A 25,409-nucleotide genomic window follows, 5' to 3' on the forward strand; every position below is an offset into this window, starting at 1 on the left:
TCTTAAGAGGCTTTTACATTTGGAAAGTGTTACAGGGGCTCACTAGAGATGTAAGTAGTGCTTTGTTTCTTTTTCCCTCTTGTGCTTTTTTTTCTTGATGTTTTTCAAACTGCAGACAGAAAAGTTAAACAACCCACTCCCAGCGATCCAAACAATGTGTTTACATAAGGGTTTATAAAATGAAAAATCAAGTTACTACACATTGAAATACTCTGTGCTCCAGCCAAGTGTCTCAGCAGACTAATGTCCGCAGAGAAACAGACTCAAGCTACAAGGTTTCTGTCCAAAGTTTTGGATTTTTAAAGCAGAACACAAAGAAAAAATGCACACCCAGTTTACAGCAGAAGTCCCTGGCTGCAGGAGCCTTGCTGGCCTTCTGTGGAGACCTGCAAGTGTCTGAAGCAAACCAGGGTTTACGTTTGTTCACGTCAGCACTGCTGCTTTCCCAGCAGCACCACGAAGACATTGGTGGGACCACTCCTGCAGCCTCCAGGTTCTTTCTACATGCTCCCCTACGCACTGCACATGAGGATGTAGATGGCTGTTCACGAAGCACAACACATACCACGTTAGGGGTTGATAGAGCTGTCAGCGGGGCAGGACCACCATGCACATTGCTCCTAGCAAAATGCCAACCCTGGAGAAGCCAGCTTAGGTCCTCCAGCCATGCCCCTCTCACTGCTCTTTCACAGCCTTTACACAGCTGTTCACAAACCCCCAGACACCCAATTAGCATTGAAAAACCTGAGCAAAGCATCAACTTCCAGTATGGCATCTCAGAAGCAGACGAGGATGAGTGTTTATGCTGAGGGGGTTATCACTGTGCTATGCAGCAGCCCAAACCTGATTCATCTTGTTAAAGCCATTTCTGCCAATTAGTGCAAAACCATTTCCTTCTGTGACAATTAATACTTACAGCAGTTATCCATCCAGCTCACAATGCTCTACAGGCATCCTTAAATCCCTATTTCCCAAGGCACAGGATGAAGCTGCTCTCACAAAGGTGGTATTTTAAAATCCTACCACATACAGAAAGTAAGCTTAATCACAACATGAGGATGCTTTAGAGTTACCCTGACTAAATGCATCAGCCCTTACCAGGAGTGTTGGAGCCTCTGACATCACTTCCTGCTTGGATTCCCCCAGCATCCTTGTCAAACACGGGCTACTTGTCCAAAGGGAACCAAAAGAGCACCAAAGTAAGAATGAGACATTCTGCCATCACTGATGTCATCATTGCTTCAAAAGGGCAAGAAAATGAAGGAGCTCCCCCATATCATCTGAGTCGTACTTGGTTAATGCCTTAAAACACACAAAGTTGAATGCACAGGCACACAGAAAGAAAAGAGTCTGAAAGAAACCCACAAAGCATACGAAGTCACTGCTCCCAGCCTGAACTCAGAGCAGCCACAGCACTGCCGGGCTCCCAGATCCGGGCCCATGCAGCTGCACCACCCATTCTGCTAAAGAAAACTCTCACAGCAGCAAAATATTGGAAGCCTACGCTTCTGAGAGCTGCTTGAAATGCCTTCTGAGATCTCACTTTACCCCATACTTGTGGGGAACCATCATTTCTTAACGCAGGTCCTGAGGGAGTTTCTCCTGGAGAATGATTTTCCATTGTCAGACCTCTAACAATGCTAGTTTTATTAGGTTTTTTTTTTTTTTTTTCCCTGACAAAAGCTTTATAATCCTCTGGTTTTTCATTGGACTAGAAACCACTATATGACAGCTTTAAACTTTTCTTTCTTTAAACCCAGCACTCCCGCCTCAGCTATAATCCTCCTATTGGAAAGATCTGTTTGCAAGTCCCTGCCTCTAGGCAGCAACATCACAGCAGCGATTAGGGCCCGCAAAATCCAATCAAACAGCCTCATCTTTCAGCTAAACGGCCATGAGTTTAATTTGATGGGAGGAACAGCAAGGAAGTTAAGTGACAATTTGTAGTTACAAACTGCTCCCAAGCCACGCCATTGCCAGGTTCTTCCTCTGCAGCTCCAGAGTCCTTTAAACTCTGGGGATGGCACATCTGACAGCACCAAAGGGACTTTGACATCTGTGCCGCATTTTTAAACCCCCCCCCCCCCCAGGCACAAGGGCTTCTGAGACCTTTTGGACTTCTGATCATCCTCCGGCTCTGTCTGGCTTTTCCTCCTCCTTCCAGTTTTATCCACAAATGTTCAGTAACTACAGGGACTGGCTCAAATTCTTACAGCTTTGACATACTATGAACAGCACCTCTGTAGCTAAAATGGTGGAATTTAGCTGTTAGAACAGTTAAAATTTAGCTCTAATTCTGTAAAATCAGAACACGAATTAAAGATGGATTAGCCTTCTGCTCCAGAAAAAAAAAAAGAAGAATATTCAGTGATGAAGCAGTCAACACATTTTGCAACAACGAAATCACAACCCTCCCCTTTTCTGAAAACTGCAGTGAAGTCAGAGGAACTGCCACTGTCCAGAACAAATCAATGACACACCCTGCAATCAGGCATACCCATGAAGAGCAGAGCTTCGGTCAGCCTGCCACAGGCATACAGCAAAGCTGCGAAGTTCAGCTCAGGATCCCATTAGTCCCAGCTATGCTTCAGGTCTGCCTTTCTCCTCTCTGCTATGGAGAGGCACAGGGATGTGCCAAGGACTCCTGCCGTTTTCAGTACGTACAGACACGGCTTTCCAGGTGTTTTCCCTCCTATATCCTTGACTAACCAGGTATCAGGGATTCTCCAGTGTTGGAGGACCATGATATTACCAAGCTGTACCCTCAGCTTGCAAAAGCCCTGAAATCACCACACACAGGAAGCAAAAAAAATAATCCCCGGCATCCAATTCCTTAAAATTATGGTCTGGCAGTACTACTGGCTTTTTTTTTTTTTTTAGCTACAGATTTGCACTGAGCTTCTTCCTCTCAGAAAACAGTTAGTAAATGGAGAGGGATAAGATAGCATTCCTTTAGAAAAACAAAACAAAAACCTGGAAAGAAACAGCATAAGATACCAAGACAGTTGTTTGAAAGCTCTCTCCCAGTACACATAACATGGAAGCCAACATCACTTAAACAGCACTGCCCATTTGGGACCACAGCCTTGAAACTGGGGATGTTTTTGCTTTTTCATTTGCACTTCTGTCCTTGCTCGAAACTCTCATTTTTTCTCCTTTACAAGGCAGGAAGGCTGACTCTGTATAGCTGACCCTACCTCATTCTTAACTACATGGCTGACAGCTGCATCCCTCGTTGAATCTCTTCCAGATGTGGGAGCAGGCCATGCCAGCATCGCACAGGACACACTCCCCCACTCTAGCAATCCATTGTGCTAATTAATAATCTGTCTTCAGAACAGACAGTAATCAATGAGAGCTAATAAACATACAGAAGCCCCATATATCACAGAAATTGTCATATTGATGTGGTGAAAGGGCTCCTGATGACGCAAATGGGAGCTGAAAACACTGCGATACAGTGATCACAGCTGCACCTATGTTGCAGGCTGAAATGTCCAAGCTGACTTCTTATGTTCCAAAAGCAATTGTACGGGCTTGCTCACAGCATAGTTAACTCTGCTCTTCTAGCCACTATTTAGCAAGAAAGCAAACTTAGTGTTAGATCACATGAAATGGGATTTGAGTTGCACTGACTGCAAAGGGCCACGCTACTGCAGCTCCTGCCAGGTCAACATAAAAGAGCTGAGTGGATATCTATACGCTGCTCTTTTATGTATGGTATGAATCCAACGCGAACGTGCGTGTCATCTAACAAAAGTCCATTCCTGAACTGCATCGCGTTGGAAAGGAAGATGATCCAGGCATGCACAGATCTAGTGTTAGTGGTCAGCAGCCCTTGCTCTCAGATGGGTTTGCCATGGGCTTCACACGGGGATTCCTACATCTACCACATCATTTTGGCAGCACAAAGAACAGTAACACCAGACAGGGGCTATAGATGCTACAGGAACGACAGAAACACGAGCGGTTAAGCTCAACAACCCAAGGCAAGATGAAGAACCACCACTGCTCAAAAAAGTGCTCTGCTGACAGTGCTGTTTATTCTGCACAGACATGGAAAAATCTGACCAACATACTTCATTCATTGTCTCTGTTTGACTGGAGCAAAGATCCCAGCAAAGAACTAAGGAATCTGAACCTTCATTTTCAAGTGTCAGCAAGCATTGTACGGATTTTTTTTTTCACACATCTCCTTTTAACAGGTCTCTTGTGAACAGCTTTGCCCATCAGCAAATTCAGCTGAAAATGAAGATAGTAAAGACCTAGTTAAATCTATTTCCAAAGGCAGCATCTGTTAGGAGGTGCTTCAGGTAGGGAGAAGGAAAGGGTAAAGGAGTCCTTGCTCTTCTCCATTCCTGTATCACAGACTTCAAGGCAAGCATTCAAGCAGGAAGAGATGCCTGGAACTTCTTAACCTCCAAAGTGAAGGATTAACTCACATGTTAAAATAGGGGGAGATGTCTGGGATTTCCTTACCCTCAAAGCTTAGGAGTATTTGCAGCACCTTCAAACATTGCTTGTTGGGTCACATTCATTAAGCACCGCTGCAGAAAGCTCCTGAGAGGTTCAACTTCTTTGGATCACCTCCTTGTCACATCATCCATGGGACCTACACTCAGCAACTGCAAAACACCCTTCAGGTAAGGTACAAGGGCTGATTTAAAAACTTATCCTCTCAAACAAAGGGCATGCAATGAATGCAGAAGCAAGGAAGTGATTAGTATTGCTGAAGAGATGTTGCCATTTCACATCTGAAACCTCCAGCTTATTATTTGATTGCCAAATTAAGTCTAGGCAGCTTCAGTAGAAACATGCTTTGTGCTCGTACTCTATATATCCAGAACAGGTAAGTAAATCTAACACTTAAAAAAAGTCTTGTACTTTGAGCTAAAAGTATAATAACAGTGCATCTGGCATTTAAATAAAATAACCATTAGCAAAGGAAACCCCAGCATAAAAGTACTGGGCCATGCAAAGACAGATGAATACAGAGAAGCAGCATGGGACTGGATTTAATGCCATGTTTACCAGGGATTTGCTGTGCTGAGAAATGCAGAGAACTTCCTGTGGCAGTCTGAGCTCAGTTACAGGATTAAAAATACAGGCTATGACTAAAACTGGAGATTTAATTATCCGGCTTAATTGGACAAGGAGGAAAAACATATATAGGCTGTGTGCTCCACAAAGGCAGCAGACCACTTTCAAAAAAGCTAGAACACCTGCAGAGCTGATACAAGTTGAAGGGTTTTTCATATCACCCATTAAAAAATGCAGGTATCTATTTGTTAACTAGAGCAATAGAAACGGTCACTGGAGTTTAGAAGGAGAAACATGTTACTTGAGATGAATCGGATTGTGCTATACCAAGCCTACAGATTAGCGTGAATTAGCCTCTACTGTCAGGAAGTTCTGGCAACACTCCGACCCACAATCACTGAACAACTCCATAAAATTTCAAGTCATGTTCACAATTATTAACCAAATCACATACACATCTGGCACCAGCAGACACTAACCAATCGTACAAAAATTATCCTGCTCAAAGCAGGCATTATGCCCAACCCTACCACTGACTCATGAAATGCCCTGCAGCAGGTCATTTGATGTCTTTGTGCCTCAATATAATAAGAATAATACTTTCTCGCCTTCATACTAATTGCCACTTAAGATCTATAGATGAGAAAAGTTATGGAAGTGATTACTAATAAATCACATCGTGATATTCCAAGGCCTAAATTCACTTTACTCGTCACTCAGAGGTAAGAGCAGTTTCCTCTCTGTGAAGTTTAATCCAATTTATTGTGGCTATTTTTGCAACAGCCGTACTTACTCTCATGGTCCTGTACGGTTCCTTTGATGTCCCTCTGATCATTGCACACCATTACAACAAGCCCATGGCATGGGTCCCACCACTGAGATGAACTGTCAGCCTAGGCTGCTGCAGGTTTCACTGGTCCCTGCACTGGGAAGAGAACTGAGTGTACCTCCCACACATTTGTGGGCTTTCTGATGGCCCTGATGCCATAAAGAGGTAAGAAACAAGTATTTCATCAGCAAATGGGGCTTGGCTGGCATTCCTTATTTATCCACATGCTAAACTGGATTACCTAAAGCTTGACACATCACCATGCCCTACACAGGTCACCAGCATTACTATCCCTGTTGTGCCATGGAGAAACCTGTAATGAGATTAATGTGATTGCCCAGGGCCATAAAACAAATCCAGGGATGAGCTAAGGGCAGAGACAGGATCAGGACAGCCTCCATCAGTGCTGCACTTGGCTGCGCTTTCACACCCCCAGCCACATGCCAGCACCACAGTGCGTGGAGCCACTCCATGAGCAAACGAAGGGAGTGATGCAACTGAACAGCAACCTCAGATCGTCGCAAGCAGGATTGCGGCATTTCACCCATGACCTGTTTGACTATGCGGGCACACAAATACTACTGAAAAGTATTTTATTTTCTACGGTTTTAGAGGCTTCAGGAGAAACTCCATGCAACAATCTACTCCTAAACCCCTATTTTCCTACTAGAAAATAGTAAGTATGCAAACAGGCCTGAATACTGCGTTAGACAAACAAGTGTTCGCCAACTTGTTGTGCTTGCAAAGATGAATCACTGCCTCCTGCAAGCTTTAATTTACAGGGAGGACACCAACCAGCTCTGTGTGGTAGGCAGGTGAAACCAATGCCTCCCCACTTAATTGACTGTTTTTCTTCAAACTCAAACTTGGTTGACTAGGAGGATCTCCCATGCATTACCAAATCCAGAGGACAGATTTAGTAACAAGTTCCCTGACAAAGACATCACCTAGCGAGACACAGACACCTTTCCTTAAATTTGAAAGCTTTGGTTTGCTCTCATTTTAAACTGATTCAAAAGATCTGATTCTCAAGAAAGAAGATCTTGCCTTGGCCAAGAAAACCTTTATTGTCAAAGGTTTCAACATGACCTGGGGAACTGTTAGTCAGATCATATGCAACAAAGGAACATGAACAGGTAATTAATAGGATGCATTCAAACTTCCCTCTCATAAAAAGAGCTAAATTTATAATACAAAGTAGAAAATATTTTGATTCAGGCTTTAACAATGCCCTCATTATTCATGAGCAAGTGCCCTAACCACAGAAAGTTAGGCATCATCTCCTCTGACTTCCTCTACTTTTATTTTTTTTTTTTTTTAAATACAAGAGTGGCCACAAGAGCTCACTAGCATGCAGACTCTTTAGTGCATTCATACATGACCAGTCGGCACACCCAGAGATCACCTCCTCAGTCAGACCCGCTGGGAATCCAGTCAAAGAACACACAATTCAGGAATTACAAAAGCAGGTGCAGGCATGAGATCAGCATGGAGCGCTTGCTGCAGAACAGCTCCAATGTCTTGGGAAGGACAGAGTGCATTCAGGGTACACAGGCAAGTTATAATGTAAAACATGCCTGGTGCTAGGACAGGACATCTCCATGCTGGTAGAGCATAAAAGCACATCTTGCTGCTCACGTGTCTTCACGTGACACTTACTTAAACGAAGCACTTTCATGGGCAGGGGAGCAGGGAACACTGTGTCTTATTTCACAGTCTGTAGAAGTGATCAAAAGCATTTCCTTATTTTAATTTCCGCATCTTGTTAATCTGCCATAAACAAGCAAGTACTGCAAAGCTGAGAGCAACACAGACATCAGAGCTGCTTATGGTAGTAAGAAGTAAAGGAGAAACAACTCCCACCCTAAAAGCTTGGTCTAAGTGAATACACATTTCAAATGTCATTCAAGAAGGTCTACAACTTCTTTTAGACACAAGGTCAGACAAAATGGAAAGAACTAACTATTCCAACCTAATGATCTCTATTCTTGCATACCCTATAATTTCTACCCTTTTCTCCTTACAATTTTCCTGTGTTCCTGCTACTGGTTCAAACATCAGAAATAACCAGCATATTTAGGACAATTCAGCTGAGATCAGCTAATTTATTGTATTCTCAGAGGTAGAGGAATACTAGAGAATAGAAAATTCAGAGATGTCATTTGTCAAAGGCACTATAACCACACTTACAGCGCTGTATTGACACAATAGTCTTATCCAGTTTTTCCCAGTGGAGAGGCTATCAGTGGAGATCCATGTTCCCTTTACAACACAGTATCACTTGATGTAAGTACACAGCGTTCATGTCACCATCACCACACAGTTAAGGAAATTAAGGCACAATGGAGAGAGAAGGAAAAAAGTCTCCAAAACCCTTGTTGTCCAGACAGTAGGAAAGACTGAAAATACTGTCTCATTTATTTGGAGCTGAGCCTTTCTGAATAAATTAGCATTCAGCCAGTGAGGACACATGGAAGGAAACTTTACTAAGTGCCAAAAACGACTTGTCTGAAAAGAATTCAGTAAATAGATTCCAGCGTCTGACAAGTGTAAGCTGCACTGAATATTATCAGAGACGGCAGTACTTCTTAATCACATGGACTGCATTTTTATGCGGTGGCTCCTACCAGTTGAAGTCCAAAAGACAATCTGAAGGGTCTCTCCAAGGAGATGCAGAAATGGTCACCATGACAGACTCTGTTGGATCAGGGTACTCAGAACTCATTGCATGAACCTTATCAATGTGTTATTTTCACAGACTCGTCCCAGATTGTATTTATGGCACAAGGGCTAAGATCAAGAGCATTTCTTTCAAGAAATTAGGCTAATGAGGGCAATTAATCCAACTCTGAAGTATACAAGCTGTGCAGATAAGAAGTCTCATTTGAATTTTGCTATTCTCGCAAAAAGCAGATGGATTGATCTGACTGGTTTCATGGGACTTTTGCCTTGCTGTAAAAGATGAATGCTCTCCCTATAGCTACAGATCAAAAACCAGTCCAGTGGGTGAAAATAAAAGCCTCAGGATCCTAAGCAAGGACCTGCAATAAAAACTCTTCCCTTGCCCAGACCTCCACAAGGTATAAGGGTAGCCAAATGATAGCAATTGATACACTCGTGTTTTACCAAGCACTCTCTCCAGTAGGTCACTGCTGCGGACCACCATGATGCTCTCCAACAAGAAGAAGCTCTCAGGGCAACTGCTAGTGCCAAGAGCAGAAGCCACTGGTACGCATGGCCCTGAAGCAAGGCCCAGTCTGGTCAAGAGAATATGAGGAGAAGCCAGAGCCCCAGAGTTCTGACATCACCAGACTCCTTGGAGGAGACCAGATGTGACCATCACCTTCCTCAGGACATACCTCGAGGATGTACAAGCCCTTCACTCCTCTCCATAGCCTCCTCCAGGCCTTCACGCCCTCCCACGGCCTTCTCCCTGCCTCCCCCAGGAGCCACGGCCCAAGCTGCAGGGATGCTTTTTCCTGAGGCTGCTGCTACCTCCAAAATGACACAGACAGCAGTTCCAGATACGTTCAGGTCCGAAGACAGTTCAGGCCTTCCTCTGCCCTACTCCTTGACTTTCACTTCTTTTGCCAAGCAGCTGGCAGCATCTGCTCCATGTTCTTGTCACAGGTCTCACACTAACAGTTACCCCACATGCAAAGCAGTGCAAGGGAACAAGGCCATGAGATCTTGATCCAAAATTCTGGATTAAGACCTGCAGCCATGACATCTTCTAGTACACAGGACTTTAAAGATCTGCAGACACTGAACAGTCATATTCTCTGCTGTAATAAGGGGTAGAAAACGTGAATAATGGAATACTTCACTTATCTGAGTGGGTGAAAAAAGAGTTGGTGTCATGGTTTTGTGATTTTCGGTTATTGGTATTCCACATCATAACATCATGTAGTGAATGTACTTGGCTCTCAGAAGAGAAGGACTACTACATTTCCCAGGGTATTTTGCTCCTCTGTTACCATTTTCCAGCCAGAGGGAAAAGATAAAAACTTGCAGATCACGAGACCTCATCCCTTTTTCCGCCCATCTCTCGTTCTGGCAGCACCTCGCTCTCCAGCCGTCTTATCATCGGTAGTAGAGTAAGGCCTACCTTGATTTTGGGACATTCTCTCTCTCTGTATTGGATTTGTCAGCTTAAATTGTAATTATATTGTATTATAGCATGTTGTTTGGCGTTCCGATACCTTATCTAGTAAATTAGTTTGTTTCTCCTCAGATTGTTGCCGCTGTTCTTTGCTCTCAGGGCCATCTCCTTGCCCTTTTCCCCTTTTCCCTTTTCCCGGGTCTTGGGTCTGTGGGTCCCCCGTCCCCTTCATCACGGAACCAGGCCGAACGCCCTTAAACCGTTGACAGTTGGGAAAACTTATGATCAGTAATGGCTGGAATTTAATCCATTTGGTTAACATCTGTTAAATAAACATGTTATATGGACAGGGCCCCTATCATGGTATCAACATGCAGCAAGAGAGGAGGGAAGCCAAAAAGTCACAGCACAGATCGTATGATTTTTGATCCCAAGTGATTCACCTCAGCTAAAGGTTGTTACTGGAGACACAAGGCAGACTGTGTTGATCATCCCTAGGAGCTACTTGGTTAAAGCTCCCTTGCCTGCACAAACACAGTCACACACACACACATTTGGAGTGGTTTCTCGTGAATATTTGTGAAGTGGCCCAACATCCACACTCTTATGGTAAAGTCCACAGGCTATGGTTTCACTGCCAAAGCCTTCTCTAACAACAACAGCAAAAACTCTACCCACATACACATTTACGGATTATCGCCAGGAGCAGCGCCATATAACCTTATGAAACATTTAAGCAAATACCTGTGATGAGCACGGTGCTTTCCAGATACTCAAAACCAGGAAAAGGCACATCACAGAAACCACCCCGGTGAGATGGGCTGCAGCAAAACTGAGCTGAGACAGACAGACATTACTTGGAAGAAGAGCTCAAGCTAATTTCTTAAAATTAGCTTTTAGGCATCACCCCGCCAAGCTCTCACCAGCCTCCTTACTGCTTACACCCACCCGTTCCTGGTGAAACCTACAATTTCTTCCATTGCTACAAGACACCCAGAGTGTGCAGGAGTAAGGAAGGGAGGCATGCCTGTTACTGCTTGTCTCCTCCAGTTAAAGAAACCCAGCAACCCACCTCTCCACAAGTTTCAAAGACTAACAGCACCCAGAGGAACCTCATATCCTGTATCACAAGACAGAAACCTCTCTAAACCCACTGACTGTAAAGAAGGTATCCCAAAGCCTCATTTGCTAACAAATTCTGGCATTTGATGGGAGGCAGCAAATGGCATGCTCCCAAAGTCTCCTTTCTCTGCCCTCAATACTCTTTTAAATTGCATCTATAGAGTTAAATTAATACGGATGGTTTTTTAAACTGGCTTTAAAATGCTTTCACTGCACATGGAAAAAAGAATCTATCATGTGGAATTCCTGCAGTTTTAAAGATATTTTAAACAGAACAATACAGACTGTAATGGTCTTTACTATTTGGATGGTAATTGCGTCCAGAGGTCCCAATGAGGCAAGAGATCCCCATTAAGCTCACAGCTGGCCGTGCACGTGTGTCTGATCCTCACACACCAACCCATAACTGCCTTCCCATCAGCAAGCTGCTGGTCCATGCACATCTACACGGGGACACAATGGCAGGAGACAGGAATGCCAGCATTAAGTGCATTGCTTGTGCTCGGGAGCCCTTGCAATAATGCATATTAAATCACTTAGAAGTGATCATCTATATTCATTAATTTATAGCCCTAATACTAAATGTAAATATTTTGAAAGGGGAATCCCAGAGTTATTTGCTGCAGCTTTGGTCTGAGGAAGCAACCTCAGATGTTCAAGCTTGAAACAGCTGAAATCCCAGTCCGAAACCCACTGCCATTCCCAGGGTACACGGTCACCCTGCGTTTCCCTCTGCAAAAAGACAAGTGGACAGACTCCTCCTGTACATCCAGATCCCTGGGCTGAGTGGAGGAGTGGAGTGGGTACCAGACTCCTCAGGGCCACCAGTACCACCAGGGATGTAGCACAGGGAGGGTGCAGACAACTCTCTCACAATGGCCAGACTGTGAAAGCCCAAAATGAGCCAGGCCTATTTACAGTTAAAGCATCCTGCAATCATTTTCCTCTCCCCCACCAGAAAGGACACTGACTGGGGCCCATCCTTGGGGACCTTTTTCCATTCCCCAGTTGTCCCAATGCCTTTCATACTTTCTCCCTCTCTGTACTCTGTCCATTCAAAGTCCTCCCCTCAGCTCATTTCTTACATGACACCCAGAGGTTATAAATCTACAGAACTCCCCCAAAGACTACAGTTTCACAAACAATCACATCCCAGTCGTTTCCTCTCTGGAGTTCTCCGTCGCATCCTGTTTATTCTGCAGCTATCTTGTTTGGATCACAAACTCTTCAGAACAAGGACTTTTCACATTTTGTGTCTACACTGCTGGAAGCACACGGCTGGTGCTACCCAACTCAGAGCTGTTACGGCCAGAGGAGACCTCTGCAATTATCTAGTCTGGCCTTTTGCACAATGCTCAACCAACTTCAGCAAATGACTTCTGCATTAAGACCCTGACAATCCCAGAGGAAGTGCGCTGCTAGCATAAAAACACACCATTTTTATTCTGCATCTTCTCTCAATTTAACTGCATATTTAGTGTTTCTTCCCCTTGTATTGAAATCCTTCCAGTACTTACAACTAGTCTGACATTCACATTTTAGGATATTTTCCAAAACACACACGTACCTTATTTCTGCAACCTCTGCACTGAAACCATGGTTGGTAATTACTTACAACACTTTGCATTTGCCAGGTTCGTATTTAATGTACCTGCCCTTAGATAAGATTTGCTCAAGAAAATGGAACTGTAATATAAACCATAGACTTATGGTCCTCTATTTAAGAAAGCATGTCTGTAAAAAATTAAAGAACTGAAATGCTTTGAGAATAGAGTGAAGGAAAAGAATGAGCTGATGGCATTTGTTGGTATGTAAGGTATTCTTGTGTTAAAAATTTATATAGGAAAACCTGTCATGCACTCTGAATACCTGTATTAACTTTAATGTACAACATGCTATAAAGTGATCTTCTTCTGAAGAAAAAAAAAGATTAAATTCTTCTGAGCCAAGTATTAAAAGCATTCTTAAACCAAACAGACGCAAAAGGAATTCTCACAAAAAAATCTGTTTCTCATCTGTCCAAAATTCTATTGGCTTCAGCTAAATTCAATCAATCAATACTCAAAGAATAAAATAAAATAAAATAAAATAAAATAAAATAAAATAAAATAAAATAAAATAAAACGCCCTATCCAGTTATAAATTTTTCTTTAACTACAATCATCTGGCAGTGGAGTACCACTGACCTAACTTTACGAGCATCTGTCAGCTGCTGATGGCCATGGTGCTGTCAGGAGCAGAGAACAGCGATTCTTTGCTCATTTATCGAGCAGAGGCCAAAAGTGATCCACCACAAATCACACAGCAAGCAGCACAGTCCAGAGAGAAAATAAACAACCGACTAAAATAAATGGACTAGGAAGGCTCAGTGCCTGCCCTACACCCAGAGCTCAAGGTACCAAAGAGCTCAAGGAGGAGCTGCAACAACTTTGCTCCATCACAACCAGCAAGTTATTCATGATATGCAGATCTCCTCATTTCTGCCAAACAATGCGATCTTCCTGCCCACAGTGAAAGTCTCTATGAATGTGGCATCTCATGAGGCATTACACAAGAACAAGAGTGCTTCCTCAATTTTCTTTTAATTGCCATGACAACTCTGTTTATTTGGACTTAAACATAATCTTGGGATGTTTATACGACAAACAGCACAACATAACAAGGCAGAATGGGACAAGGAGAGACAGCAAAACACTCATGGGTAACTTTTGTACAAATCGAGTAATGCCAAGGAAAAAACAGGAGTCAACAACTATAATGAAAAGTACAGGGGGATTAAGAACCAAACCAAAACAAACATTTCTCGCCATTCCCCTTTTTTAGCAGGAGCAGCAATCATCTCCGCAGCTCCAGCGCTGGGAAACTGGAGAGGGCTCTACAACCCTGACCAGCTGCGACCGTGCATCTCCACCTGCGTTTGGAAGTGGGATTTTAATTTGCGTCATCACCGCCTTGCACGTGCATTTCCAGGGCTCACTGAAGACATGCTGATTAACTGAAGATGTCCTGCATTGTCGGGTAACAATTGTGCTTCCGACTGTGCACATAAATATCAATTATTAAACAGCTTCACAGGACACTGCTTGTAGTCGCACATTTGAAGCCTCCATTTCCCTGCAAAGTTAGGCTAAAACAATGTAAGCACCACTCAGACCACCACAAAACACAGTCACAGAATACAACTCGTACCCAGTGATCTAAGTGGAGCCTGGGATGCTGCATTTGGTGGCCACCCTGTAATTTCACAAAACACCTACAAGCACATGCAAACTCCAGTAAAGTGCAAGTTAAAAGTGCACACTGACTCGGTGTTGAGGACACAAGCAGGGCAGGAGGCAATGGAGCAGATGAGCCCATTAATGACACCCCACTTCTGATCTCACCAGGCTGACACTAACCCCAGGCACCACAGTGCCCAAACCCAACATAGATCCAATGGGGAGGCAGCTCTACCGACTTTCAGACTTAAGATTCAGTCACTATGCATAAGAAAAATACTAGCAACCTAATTTACAGTCCTGCCATGGTTAAGAAGAACTGAGCAATTGTCTTCAGACACAATAGGCAACTGTTCAAAGCAAGACACTGAAATCAAGAGAATAAGATCCTGCAGCCGGTCTCAGGGACCTCCCAGCAGCTTGGGACATGGTCTGGCTCCACCAGGAGTTTCCAGCACCCAGTTGGCAGTGGTGTGACCTGGCTGGCAGGCTCAGCACTGAGCAGACACAGACACTGGGATGGGCTTTTTGTGACACCTCCATTTTCAGGGTTAGCCTTATGGTGTGCAGATCCAGGACATTCATTACATTAGAGTTTCTTGGATTGTGCCTACACAAAGGTCACGTTCCTCTGCAGGACTGCCCCCAATTCCCCAACTTCAAATAACAGTTTTCCTACATAACTTCTCAGCAAAGCATGCCATCTATACCAAACACATGGTTTTACTAATCCAAATGAGCTACGCAAACAGAACAGCTCTAATCCCAGGTAAGGACCAATCTACCTGCAAATCTTCCAAAATTACTGTTACAAGGAGAACTACTTTCAGTTAAAAACTCCAAAGACAGAAAGATTTTTGTTCAGTTTTGATTTCAAGAGAGAACTGGTGGAGCAAAGACTAGCTAATTAGCTATTTGCCTTAGGCACCCTCCTTCAGCAGGACTGGTTACTACAGGCTTCTAGTTTAGCTTCAACTTCTTCAAACTTTCAGTGATGGATATTTGTCCCACTCATTCTGGTGGCTTCTACAGCCTTGGAAGAGATGAAGAACTGTTTTGCAAGCACACCAGATTGGGAACACTGTGAGATGTCTGGTGACGTCCAGTCAGCAGTGAATGCACTCTCACACACCCTCTGTATTACACAGGATTAAAACGTGAAGTTTAGAAGCCTCCATATAAATCCCATAGCCGCAACCTGCTCCTGTAAAGGACAGGACAGGGAAAGGGGAGAAAAGAAGATGAAGGAAGGAGGAAGGGGACAAGGAAGAAGAAGGAAGGGAAGAAAGAAGATGGGTCTACTCAGGAGGCCCTGCCATCCCCCAGCAGAGAAGAATGGACCCTGGATAATCTCCAAACAAGCCAACAAATGTAAGCAGTCCCAAATTTGCAATTCCGGCAGCCCATGGGGACAGAGAGCACCTACTGCTTCATGCAGATCAGACACTCCAGAAGAGCCCAGAAAACCCAGAGGCATAAAGCCCAGTCTCACAACTGTGAAGCTTTACTTGCTTAACTACCAACACAAAACCAGTTTTGTTAGGACTTAATGGTGAGACGTGTCATACAGGCCAAAGGCAAATGTCTAAAAACAGCAGCAGGGTGGGGAACTTTTTTTTTTTTTTGAACTCAAGTTGTGTAGCAGCCTTTTTGACACAGAAAAATAAGTTTCCCCAGAAAGTAAGATGCTTAAAGGGTCTTCAAAACTAACATGACATCTACAGGTGCATAAGAAATACCATTAACTTCCTAAGTATCTTTTGGGGACTGGTCAGATGTGGAGTAGCCATAAATCACAGCAGGCCGTTTCCAAGGGAAGCAACACTTCTGGCTGCATCTGGGCAACAACCGCATAGAGGTCAGACCTGTGTGTTAAATCACTTCTCCAGTGAATCACACCAACAGTTTTGAGCGCAGTGTATTTAGTTTCATTACCATCCCTGCAGAAACTAGTTAGTTAATCTCATTTAACCCTCTGTGCCAACATTTGTATAGTTTCCATTGCTGCACTGGAATCTGCAAATAACATGACCTGGCTCAGTGCTCCTCATGCTCCCAGGATCAATTACCATTTCACACAACCAGTGTTTCTTTACCAAGCGATGAATGTCCTCCAACCTATCATAACCTATCAGTCCTGTGCTTCAAGAGTCTGATCTCTGAAAATTAGCTACTTGGCAAGATTTACTGCAACAAAGGAAGATCATCCCACTCACACTTTTGAGTATACCCATTCGCAAGCCCTGCCACTGCAGTGGTCACTAGGTGGTTTAAGTTATGTGATTAAAAAGAAAGCGATGGTAATTGTGCAGTAGCTGGCCTGTCAGCTCTCTCAGAAAATAATGAGCTCTCTTCCTCCTTACATTCACTACAATATATCTTTAGAAAAGTCTTATAGAGATTAATGCTCAATTGCTGTAAATGAGCTTAGCTTTATTTATTCTTAGAGAGGATCTGGCCCCAAAATCCCGATAAGCCACTGCTCCAGCATCCCTATTAGAAGAAAATCCTGTACTGGAGTTAAGACAGAACTTTGGCCTTGCGTTTTGCCTGTAAATTCAGTGACAGAGATTTGGCATACTTTCTATCAACAAGCCATGCCTAAGTGTGTACTTTAAATTAAGCTAAGATACGAGACAGCAAACATTATAAATCTTAACACGATAAGACAAATTCAGTGTTTCCACTGCTCATCTTCACCTTTGCTGTCTCTTCCCCATGCATTCCAATGGGAACATTAACCTCATCTGCGCTCAGGCTGAGCACCACAGGAAGCTCATTCATGGCAACGTCAGCATTTGAAATACTTGATCCATGAGCAGCAGCTCTGCAGCAGACCCACCTGGGTCCCTGCAGCACCTCAGGTAGTGGGGAAGTGAACCATGTCGCAAGGAGGAAGGCCTCCGGGAGAACGCTGTGTTCTTAAAAACCACCGTGATTTCAGGCATCTGTTTTGAAACTGCAAGTGCTGTGAAGTGACAACATGCGAGCCACAACCACATGTTAAGAGAGTTTGTTTTAAATCACGGGGTCACAATAAGAGCCCATTATAACTCTGGTTAACATTCTCAGGCTGGTATGCAGTGATGCAGCCCACACAACGCCTCAGCCGTGGCAGCGAGGTCTTGAAAGCCAGGTTCAATGGATATGAGGAAAAAAGACAGAACCAAAATGAAGCAAATGGCCAGAAGTCTCTCGCAGACTGGCGCAATCCTCCCCACCAGCCTTTCCTCTTCCCATCACCATTTACACCCCAGCTGCATCCAGGCGGCAGGACAAAATCTGGCTCACTGCTTGGGAAGGATTTTTTGCACAGGCTTCACGGTTCAGCAGATCTAAGGCTGTGGCTCAAAGCCTCTTATGCTGGCCACCCAGCATACAAGTGTTCCCTTAAACAACCCCTGCTAGAACTGGGGCTTCCACACCTTCATGGAAAGTATTTGGGTTTCAAACAGAACATTATCTTAACTAAGTGATAAAATGAATCTACCATGCAACTTAAATGGACCGGCTTTTAATGATCCAAGAGCCAAAAAAAAAAAAAACCTAAATAAACCTAAAAAACATTAAATAATAATCCACTCAATAACATGGCTGCCCTGTGACTTCAATAGGGATTCCATGAACCCAACCCTGGCACCCCACTCAGCAAAGATGTGCACATGAGAAAAAGGAAGCAGATGCCAGACATGAAGGAAAATCCTGCCTTCAGATTATTCTTTAGTAGGAAAAAAAAATCAGTTGAAGGCAGACTCCTTCTCCACATATTAATATAAGTGTCCCTTCAAGTACTCACACTCAGAGCAAATTGTCACATATGAATTTTTACGGCTGAACAGCAAACGCTGTTCTTTTTCAAACCAGCATAGCCTGGGCTCTCACTGCTTCAGCCAAATATCTTGCAGATGCCACTGAGTTTCTAATCTCCCACAGAGCAATCAGGACAGGCTTGTTTGCTTGCTTCACTTGCTAGAATTCTCCAGGTAAGCTTTAAAGCTACTGAATGAAGGCAATGTAGCAGTTGAGAACAGATATGGAGTATCCAGTGGCCTTCCTCAAACACTGATTTAAGTGATCATCATATACTACAGCCTTCTCTCTCAGACACACACATGTACGTTCTTGAAATGTATAAAGCCAATGCCCTAGATCTGTCACAGTCCCCATTAATAATTCAGATTATTGGCCATTTTACGCACACACAATGAATGCTTCCAAAATTAGCTTTTCTTCTTTTTCTTTTTTTCTCTCTTTCCTCCAAATGACCCACTTGGTGTATTTGCTATTTGTAGAAAAAGCTGTACGCTTACCCAAAGCTCTGGGAGACCACGGAGCACCTCTCCCAGCTGGAACTGGGCTTGGATGAGGCCCACAGAGAATATCTATTCTGGTCTTTTGGCACTAGCAGCTGAGCAGTGGACACAGAAAGCTTTCTAAGACCATTTCTGCCAGGGAGCACACTCTGATAAGCAAGTGAGACAGTTACAATACTATTTCAGTAATGTCTGCAGTGTTCAGAGCTGAATGAGTTGATATTTTTCAGCTCTGGTCTACAGCTAATAAGAGTATAAATGAAAAATGCCATCTTCACTTCACATTGAAATCACCAGCTTCATGTATCTATAATTTTTCAGTAATTTTTTTGAAATGAAGAAAAACCTTCTCCAGGAGCCATTAAATGCTGATAATAACAGACCAGAATACAAAGCCATTTTCCACCCACCAAGAAGAAATATTTACCATCACTGCTCATGCATGCTTCCTGCCAGCACCCTGCACATGCAGAGCTTTCTCGCAGCCCAGATCTGCAGTCCACCCTGTTTACTATTTCGGACACACATTAGAGCCAAACCAAGCCCCACCTCCCAAAATCCAGAAGAAGAGCATCTTGCGCAGATGTTGAAATTCTGGTGAGAAAGACAAATGATAAACAAATTTCCTAAAAGATGTGCCTTGGGACAGTCTTATCTAACAATTTCACTAATTCCCTTGGTAGGGAAAGTAAGAGATTGCAAATGGAATCTGCAGAAAACAGGCTGCTGGGAAAATTGTCAATGCAATAGGATGCACAGAAGTTTATTCAGAACATCTGAGGACTAAAACAACTGACGGGAGGCACAGTTTATAATCAAGCCAAGTGCAGTCATGCACTCTGGGATTAAAGAAGTATGTTCTGCTGCTTGGGAGCTCAACCGTTGGAAATGACATGGAAAGACTTAGGTGCTCATGGCAAGACTGTAAAAAAGCCACATGTTGCCTGAGGTCTCAGTGAGGCATGGGAAAATAGACAAGACACCAGTAAGATCTTAGCTGGAACAATGTGATTTCAGGTTGCTGAGTTCAGGAAAGGTCAAGTCAAAGTTGAATAGGGCAAGAAAAGTTCAGTAAAATGACCTCCCTAAGACAAAAAGTAAAAATGAAATTGGCTTTGATACTGGAGGAAAAGGAAGGATCTCTCTGGAGGGGAAAGGGAAAGATAAGACAATGTAAACCAGCCACAAAGAGGCTTAGGCTGGAATTTGAAAAAAGGCTTATGTTCACCAAAATAATGCATACTGAGAAGAGCTTGCCAAAAGGAAAAATAAGGCAGGAGGTTGATTGTTCAGTGCAAGAAAATGGAGTGAGATAGTCCGAATCAAGGCCAACCATGCACTACGTCCAAAGCCAATGCAGGTAACACAGATCCTCATCACATACAGTCCACGAGCCCATTGACCAAGGTGTGTGAGCTGCACTGCTACCGCAAGACCTGCTAGACCTCCCCTTGCCTGAAGCCAGGTCTTGTGCCATCAGTGGAGGGACACAATGCTGAAGGTGTACAGAGAGCTCGGATACAATCTACTGATATGCACCAAAAGCTGTTTTACGTATGAACTGACTTCCTGGCTTAGCGCACAGTGAAAATGGGAAGACACTTCCTCAGAAAACCTGAGGTTTGCTCTAACCAAGTCCAAGGAGCACAGGCTGGTGAGGAGCATGGCAGCTGACTTGAAATAGTTGGGGATAAAAGAAAAACTCTGCTAAAAGCAAGGAGAAGGATGAGGCTTCAGAGGGAAGAGATGAGTTGGCCATTGTTGAAGGCTTTAGAAACCAACACTGTGATAGCAAGCACTTAATGATCACACCTGAATTCTCCCACAATTACACAGTATTACCCAATAAAATTAACAGTGCAGGCAGGTACAAAGGGCCATATACAATCTTGCTCTTCCAAATTAAACTCTATTTCAATAGAAAAACATGAAGTTAAAAAGGTGAAGAGGGGAGAGGAGAAGGAAAACACAGAGGCTAATTAATGTCGATCACTGAAAAAACCCATGACTGATCCTTTTGACACAACCCTTCGAGACAGTTCTTCTGCAGACATCCAAATGAGCATGATGAGAAGGGTGCCAGAGTGCTGCATCAAAATGGGATAAGCAGAGAGTGCCTGCTTATCCACACAATGCAAAAATATTTTGCTCAGATATTTACGCAGACTGCTCTGAAAGTAGTGCTTCCTATTTATTTCCATGGAAACTGCAACAGATACAAAGAGCACAGTAACACTATTCGCTAGAGCAATTTCTCAGCTACAAAACACTATTTTTTCAACACAGTTACTACCATTATCTATGTATTTTCACTAGCGATGAACAAGAGCCTTCCTGCCGCACATGAAAGTCTGCACCAGTGGAGGTGATCCACTGTTCCACAAGTGCTATGATGGTTTTGTTGCTGAAACATACCACACACTGCCTCACTGTGCTGAGAGAATCACAGGCGTTAGAAGGGACCTTAAGAGATTATCAAGTCCAACCTCATTGCTAAAGTAGGTACCTACAATAGGTTGCACAGGTAGGCATCCAGACAGGTCTTGAATATCTCCATAGAAGGAGACTCCAAAACTTCTCTGGGCAGCTTGTTCCAGTGCTCTGTCACCCTTATCGTAAAGAAGTTCTTCTGCATGGAATTTCCTATGTTCAAGTTTTAGGCCACTGCTCCTTGTCCTATCACTGCGCACCACTGAGAAGAGCCTGGCCTCATCCATTTGCCTCCCACCTCCTTTTAGATATTTACAAACATTCATCAGATCCCTCTCCATCTTCTTCTTCCCAGGCTGAACAGACCCAGGTTACTCAGCGTGTCCTCATACAGGAGATGCTCCCGGGCCTTTTTTCATCTTTGTGGCCCTCTGCTGGACTCCTTCTATGAGATCCCTGTCTTTCTTGAACTGGGGAGCCCAGAACTGCACACTGTAGTCAAAATGTGGCCTCACCAGGGCAGAATAGGAGGGGAGGATCACCTCCCTCAACCTGTTGGCCACTCTTTTTAATGCACTCCAGGATACCACTGGCCTTCTCGGCCACAAGGGCACACTGCTGGCTCATGGCCAACATACTGTCCATCAGGAAACGCAGGTCCTTCCCTGCAGAGCTCCTCTCCAGCAGGTCAGCCCTTAATTAGTACTCATGCATGTGTTTTTTCCTGCCCAGGTGCAAGACTCTACACTTACTCTTGCTAAACATCATCAGGTTCCTCCCTGTCCAACTCTCCAGTCTGTCCAGGTCTTATTGAATGGTAGCACAGCCTTCAGGCATGACAGCCAATCCTCCCGGCTTCGTATCATCAACAAACTTGCTGAGGGTGGATGCTATTCCTTCATCCAGATCGCTGATGAAAAAGTTGAACAAGATCAGAACCAACACAGACCCCTGGGGAACACCATTAGTTACAGGCCTCCAACCAGGCTCTGCACTGCTGATGACCACCCTCTGAGCTCTGCCTGTCAGCCAGTTCTCAATCCACCTCACTGTCCACTCAGTGGCCTCTTGCGACTTTTCCCAAATTTCTTAACTTTTAGGGATGCACCGATCTTGAGCTTGGAAGAAGTGGTGTTTAAGCACCAACCAGCTCTTGTGGGCACCCTTACCTTCTAACACTCTAGCCCATAGAATACCTCCAAGTAGTTCTTTGAAGAAGTCAAAGTTGGCTCTGCTGAAGTCCAGGATATCAATTCTACTTACTGCTTTGTTTGTTCCACACAAGATCTTGAACTCCATCATCTTGTGATCACTGCATCCCAAGCTTCCCTCAACCACCATATCCCTGACCAGCCTTTCACTATTAGTAAAAGCAAGGTCAAGTAGCACACCCCTCCTCATCAGCTCCTCTACCACCTGCATCACAAAGTTATCATAAATGCATTGCAGGAACTGGACCTTCTGTGCCTGGCCGTGTTGCTTACAACAACAAATATCAAGATGGCTGAAGTCCCTCATGAGAATCATTGCTGGGGATCGCACGGCTACTTCCAGCTGCTTATAAAAGGCCTCATGCACTTCCTCCTCCTGATCAGGTGGCCTGTAGTACACTCCCACAAAAGTGTCACCTATGTTAGCCCGCTCCTTAATTCTTACCCACATCCACTGTTTGGTCTCCACGAATGTTCAGGAAGAGCTGATGAATGTTAATGGATGCCATCTTTTCTGCACAGAGGAATTAAGTGACACATCTTTGCTTCATCCTCACTTTCCTGTCAGATGCCATTTGTCAGACTGCCCCTCTGCTGCCGTCAGTCACACAGTAAATTAAAATGTAACAGAATTCCAGTGGGAAGGTTCAACCTCTACTGCCGTACCACCAACATCCACCTCCGAAGTCATGGGCCAATATAATAAAACAGGAGGCACTTTCAGAGCAGCCCTTGCAGATACAAATGCCATTCCAGATGTTGGAGGAGAGACCTATGGATGTTTAACCCTTCAGAACAATCTCAACAGCACAGGCTTAAATTTCCTCTGTGGGAGAATAAGTAGAAACTCTGAAACAGACTCCAAAGGACTTGCATGCACAACTGCTGCTAATAACTGCATGTGTGCGACAGAAGACTGCCCCAACACCCTTTTCTTCCATGCCAGTTTTCCCTTCTGATTTAGACAAGATAAGGCATAAATAGCACTACCAGCTCATTCTGGGCTTCCTTTTCCCACAAGCAGTTACTTTGGTCACAGAGGGGTACAGTTTTGGGGGTAGTTGTTGCTTCAGTCAAGCTTCAAACCTGTTACAAGAATGTACAGTATTCACCAGTCATGGTGAAGCTTCAGCTCTCTGACCACAATGAAAAAGGGTTCACTAGAGAAAATTTTATAGGATGACAAATGCTCAGCTTCCCTCTACTCTTTGACCATAATCCATTGCTTTCATTTGGCTGCAGTGTTGGGACTAGGACACCTGACACCCTCTTCAATGGGTAGATCTCAGACTTGACTGCAACACAAAAGACAGACACTTCCTACTCTTAACTAAGCACTGCCAGGAGGCTTTGGTCAGCCGTATTGCATAGTGGAAACTCTTCCTACATTATGGCTCTTGAGATCTGTATTAAGTTAAAAACAGTTGTAAAAAGTGTCCTTAAAACTATCAGCATGAGTTCTCACATCTCCAGAGTGCTCTCTTGCAATTCACCTACAAAGCAAACAACTGCCTTTGGCTGACAATCATATTTGTTTTTAAAGGGCAGCTAAGCTCATGGAAGACAATGCAACATATATTTTCCCATGTTCCTCCAGGAGTGCCCTGGCTGCTCAGCCAGCTGCTGCACTTTGCAGGCAGCTGGACTCTCTTAAATTTTAGTTTTAATGGTGAAACTAACTTTTCAGCCATGAACCAGATTCCAGTTCAGCTTTCTGCATCTCTAGCAGCTGTTTCCGGAAGGCTGCTCAAGTACTGCGGCTGAGTGGCGGCCTCTTTAGAAGCTTCTCCCCTGGAGGATAACTTCAGAAACCATCTTGGCTAGTCTCAACTTCTGCTTTAGAAGCTGCACTGGAAGGCGCTCCATGGTTTTTAAGTAAAGGCAACACTTTAAAAGGATTGCAGCAGCTGGGCTTTAGACACAAGACACTGTCTGCCTTTATCCACAGTTCAAAACAGAGCCCACAGCCAGGAGAGAACAGTCACATTCCAGCAAAATGGTGTAAATCATAAATAATTTCACTGAAGTCCAGCTGGAGAGTGCAGCTAAAGAGAGGTTTCCCTGTGAAGCCCCACAACTCCTGAGCTCCCTTGAAAGATCCTAGTGATACCTACTGCAGCCTGAAGACATTGCTGAATGGACACACGTACATTTCTCTGTAACATGCAAACACTGGGGTCTTAGTCCTCACTATAGTTTCTTTACCACTCCTTAAACTCCTGCAAAACCAAAGTTAGGTCTTTGCCATGTCTCCGCATTTGACAGGAGAAGAGAAGCTTGCCACATCCAGCCCAAACTGAGGACACCACTTGCAGCCAAAGCTACCAGCACAGACTGAGCAGAGCTGAGAGCCTCCCTGCATGGACCAGACATCCAGCTCAGCCCCTGAGGATCAGGCTTTGACTCAGTTCAGCACCTGCTCTTCCTCCCTTCAGCAACTCACAGCCAGCCAGCAAGACCAGAAAGCTTTCATTACGTCAAAGGTGTCACTTAAGCAGGAACAGAGCGTTAACACGATTGTGTTGAGTGAACAAACTCAATCTACCTACCTCGGCTCATTTCCCCTTCCAACAGGCACTTCACAAAGATTTTCTTTCTCTGCCACTCGCTGAAGCATCCTTTCCCTAGAGAAGCATTTCTCTATCCCATACACAAGTACTTTCTCATTCTTATTGTCTTCACTCTGCTCTTCAAACACCAGCGTGGGGAATACACCGGGGCAGATCCATTAAGTCTTCAAAAACCTCCTGCGTCACTGCTGGGTCTTACTAGGCAGGTGGTGCCTGGTGGCTCTTACCATTACCACTTTACTTTTTTGTCCATTATTTCATGAACAACATGAAAAAAACTGAAGTGACTCCACGCACAATGCATTTCTATAGCCTTCGCAGCTTTATTCCCTTGAGATCTACTAGAATTAACCTCTCTTTACTGAGGAAAGCAACTTTCCCAATTTCTTACTAAGTAACAGAAGCAGTTTACACTGCAGATGCCACTTCACAAACGGCAGTCAACAAACAAATCCATTCCATATCCAAACTGAAAAGGCTGAGTATCAGCTCAGCAAATCACACTTACCTCCAGGTCATGGATCAAGACCCATGGAATCAAGAAGCCACTTTAATTAAATATTTTCACATTTGA

General features: G+C 44.1%; 1 protein-coding gene across 4 annotated transcripts in view; it reads right to left on the minus strand.

Moving 5' to 3' along the window:
• The window catches only part of PDZD2 (PDZ domain containing 2), a 203,151-nt gene that overhangs the window by 87,901 nt on the left and 89,841 nt on the right, over window positions 1-25,409 (minus strand). The window lies entirely within an intron of this gene.

Source organism: Numida meleagris, chromosome Z (genome assembly GCF_002078875.1).
Source record: "Numida meleagris isolate 19003 breed g44 Domestic line chromosome Z, NumMel1.0, whole genome shotgun sequence".
In the NCBI taxonomy this organism is placed as follows: Eukaryota; Metazoa; Chordata; class Aves; order Galliformes; family Numididae; genus Numida; species Numida meleagris.